Source organism: Euphorbia lathyris, chromosome 3, assembly GCF_963576675.1.
Source record: "Euphorbia lathyris chromosome 3, ddEupLath1.1, whole genome shotgun sequence".
Lineage (NCBI taxonomy): Eukaryota > Viridiplantae > Streptophyta > Magnoliopsida > Malpighiales > Euphorbiaceae > Euphorbia > Euphorbia lathyris.
Genome location: NC_088912.1, coordinates 70,485,789 through 70,489,837, shown reverse-complemented (window position 1 = coordinate 70,489,837; position 4,049 = coordinate 70,485,789). Strand labels below are relative to the sequence as shown.

General features: G+C 34.8%; 2 non-coding genes across 2 annotated transcripts; one reads left to right on the top strand and one right to left on the bottom strand.

Moving 5' to 3' along the window:
* Positions 1 to 2,924: 2,924 nt before the first annotated feature.
* On the bottom strand, positions 2,925 to 3,016 carry LOC136225289 (small nucleolar RNA Z103). The gene has a single exon (XR_010687012.1). It is a non-coding gene; the product is annotated as a small nucleolar RNA Z103 (small nucleolar RNA).
* A 411-nt stretch (positions 3,017 to 3,427) lies between these two features.
* On the top strand, positions 3,428 to 3,519 carry LOC136225288 (small nucleolar RNA Z103). The gene has a single exon (XR_010687011.1). It is a non-coding gene; the product is annotated as a small nucleolar RNA Z103 (small nucleolar RNA).
* Positions 3,520 to 4,049: the final 530 nt, after the last annotated feature.

The window sequence follows — 4,049 nt, the reverse complement described above, 5'->3', positions numbered from 1 at the left end:
GGCCATTTTGCCCCCCTTAACTTTATAGCCAAAATCAATTATCACCTCATACTCCTAAAATCACCAAATAGTCCCTATATTAGTTGTAAATGGTTAATCAAACCCCTTTCCGTAGCTCCTCTGTTCTGTCTTCTTCTCCCTAAGCTTCTCCAACTTGTAATCCTGCCTTTAATTTCTATCTAACCCAGCCTTCTTTTTCTCTTTATATATTTTCATTTTCTAGGAATAAAAATTTACACTCTCATATTTGTCTAAATTTTAATCTGGTCTTCAACTTTCATTTTTATTAAACTCAAGAAACCAAACGAATATGAAAAAAATAGAACCTTAAGTTGTTTTTCATTACCAGTTCCTTCCTCCTCATCTTTGTTCTGAATAAAAAATTTCCAATTAATCAACTATCTATTTGTTCTGAATAAAAGTTTCCCAATTAATCAACTAATAGATAGTTAAGGGAAATGAATTTGAAAATCGTTGTAACTGTTACTTTGTTTTTTGGATTCGAAATAGGAAAATAGAGAAAATGTGTAGAAGGGCCTGTATAAAGACAGTCGGAGAAGCCAACGGGGAAGAAGACAGAACATAACAATTAAAAGAAGGGGTTGATTAACCATCTAAAAGTAGTATAGGGACTCATTTGGTGATTTGAGGAGTATTTTTTTGTTTAACTGAAACGATAGTTGTGCATTAAAATAAAGAGAATTACAACTTAACACCATTCTTCTCTAAAAACCAACAGAGAAGCAAATTAAAATCTAAAGCAAAAAAAGGTTCGCTAAGGGCTTTAGAGGCTAAACAGTGAGCCGCCCAATTACAATTCCTATAGACATATAAGAAATAACAGTTCACAAAATTCTTGGAGAGATGAAAGATATCTTGCAGAGGGCGAGCCTTGGCGCAACGGTAAAACGTTGTTGTCGTGTGACCGAAGGTCACGGGTTCGAGTCTTAGGAGCGGCCTCTTGCCAAAAAAATTGGCAAGGGAAGGCTTGCCCCCAGTACACTCTTGTGGTGGGACCCCTCCCCGGACCCTCGCTTAGCGGGGACGCGTAATGCACCGGGCCGCCCTTTATGAAAGATATCTTGCACAATATTGTAGCAGGAGATCGGAATTTCATAGTCTGGAATGTTAAGACAGTTAATTAACTGCATAGAATCACTTTCCAATTGAACATCCTTGAAGCCCCTCCTTGTTGCCAAGAGAATTCCCTCCCGCATTGCATAAGCCTCGACAGTCAAAACAGATTGCACGTTAGGGTATGAATAGGCAGCAATACCTACAATCTCGCCTAGATGATTCCTAGCAAGAATACTAGAACTTCCAGAAAAGGAAGAAACTCGAAAGCCCCCGTCCACATTGAACTTAACCCAATTTTTTGGTGGCAAGGACCATGAAGGAATTCGTTCAGGAATAGGGGAATCCCCGACACACAGAGACGAAGAACCAACCTTGTAAGTGGTAAGGTGGTCATTCCATTCATTGAATTGAGCAATAGCTTGAGAGAGTGGTCCAAACCTTTTGGTTGAATTAAGTTTGATTACATAGTTTAGGGTACCAAGTGAGCCTTATGCCATCTTTATATAATTGTTTAGTTAGTGAAAATACAAGTAACAGTAGGTATCTAGCGCTTTGTTTGGTCCAAACATGAACCAAACCGGATCGGATGGAAATAATTCGGTTCGGTCCAAACCAAACCGAATTCTGATTTGGTTTTGTTCGGTCCTAAAAAATGTAAGTAATTTGGTTCGGTCCAATTCAGTTTGGTTCGGTTTTTGGATCGAACCGGACCATGCTCACCCCTACTCTCTATCATTCTCTGTTATTATACTAACTTGATTGTCAAAGTATATTTAAAAGACCAGTGGACGGCCTGATCGCTGAAGCATTAGCATTCCGCGAAGTGTTAAGCTGGATCAAGGGCTTAAAGTGGACGAACATGGTAGTAGAATCTGATTGCCTCATGTTAGTGAGAGCCGTTCATGAGAATTCAACCGCTGCTTCCATGCTAGGAAAAATTGTTTGTGATTGTAAATCTCTGTTGGGAGAGATAATGCACTATAGTGTAGCTTCTGTGAAACGTTCAGCGAATCAGCCTGTCCATGTGTTGGCACGAGCGGCTGTTTCTAGGTCTAAATACGGGGAGTGGTGGTCTGTACCACCCCCTTTCGTATGTAATGCCCTGTTCTCTGATCATTAATATTATTCTTTCATTCTTTCAAAAAAAAAAAAAAGAGACCATTCTAATAGGAGTGAAAAAACACTCATAAGGATTATTTCGTTTTTTATTATTATCTATTATTATCTTTTTATTTGCTTTAATATTAATTTTATCTTTCTTGTGTCAATTTTAAGTTTTTAATTACTTTTTTTAACATTTTATCAATATTCCTAACTTTTGTCAAGTATCTTACCACTTTTAATAAATTAATTTTTCATATGTTATTTTGAACTTAATCCGTACCCAAATTTTAAAAAAAAAAATCAACTTACCAAAAATAAATCAATTTTGACTTAATAATTAAAAAGGAATTTTGGTAAAATGATTAATTAATTTTTGGTAATTATCTAATGATATTTTTGAGGGAAAAGTACAAAAATAAACCTTGTGGTTTGGCCCATTTTCGAAGTGCACCCCTGTGGTTTAAAAGTTTGCAAGTCGATGCCTTGAACTTCATTCCGTTAGCAAAGAGGGGTAAAATTGACTAACGGTGTTAAAAGTCAAAGGGGAAATAGTTAATTTGGTCCTTATATTTAATAATTTTATAAATTAAGCATCCTTATTATCTAACTATCACAAACAAACCCCAAAATAAAAAATAAAAATTCAATTATACCATGTTCTCCATTACTCTTTAATTTTTTTCTTTCTCTCTCATCTTTTTTAATTTTTCTCTCTCTAAAATCAAGTTTCTCTCTTTTAAAAGATGGATCAGAACATTGGCTTGGTATCTCTATAGAGAAAAATCGCTCAGTATATTCAGCTTCCATCATTTGGGGAAAAAATCATCACATCCATCTCTTTCTTTCAAAATATCACATACAAATAAAAAAGTCATTTAAATCAGCAGCAGATATTCATTTACTACTCTTCGAACTTCTCTTTTTTCTCACCTGAGACACCGTTTCTTATTATGAACTCGATTTCTTTTCCTTCTTCTTCACAAAGTGCAAAAGAGCAAGGCCTTAATCGCGAGAAGTTTCTACTGAAGGTAATTTCACCGGCGATCCGAGGGAAGAGCTGTCCAATATGTTTAAAAGATCTTGTTGATCATCACAGAGTTGCGGTGATCACTGGTTGCCTGCACAGTTCATAATAAGAAACAGTGTCTCAGGTGAGAAAAAAGAGAAGTTCGAAGAGTAGTAAATGAATATCTGCTGCTGATTTAAATGACTTTTTTATTTGTATGTGATATTTTGAAAGAAAGAGATGGATGTGATGATTTTTTCCCCAAATGATGGAAGCTGAATATACTGAGCGATTTTTCTCTATAGAGATACCAAGCCAATGTTCTGATCCATCTTTTAAAAGAGAGAAACTTGATTTTAGAGAGAGAAAAATTAAAAAATATGAGAGAGAAAGAAAAAAATTAAAGAGTAATGGAGAACATGGTATAATTGAATTTTTATTTTTTATTTTGGGGTTTGTTTGTGATAGTTAGATAATAAGGATGCTTAATTTATAAAATTATTAAATATAAGGACCAAATTAACTATTTCCCCTTTGACTTTTAACACCGTTAGTCAATTTTACCCCTCTTTGCTAACGGAATGAAGTTCAAGGCATCGACTTGCAAACTTTTAAACCACAGGGATGCACTTCGAAAATGGGCCAAACCACAAGGTTTATTTTTGTATTTTTTTCTATTTTTGAGATTATGAACAGATTTTTAAGGTTTAGAATCAAATGAGTTTCTGACCAGATTCATTAAACTCAATCTCACTTTTAAATTTGAACTTGAAAAATTATGCATAAATATTTTGAGAGATTTTTAAGATATTTTCAGCTTTTATTCTTTATTTAAAGACTTGGGTTATCATCCCCGGGGTTA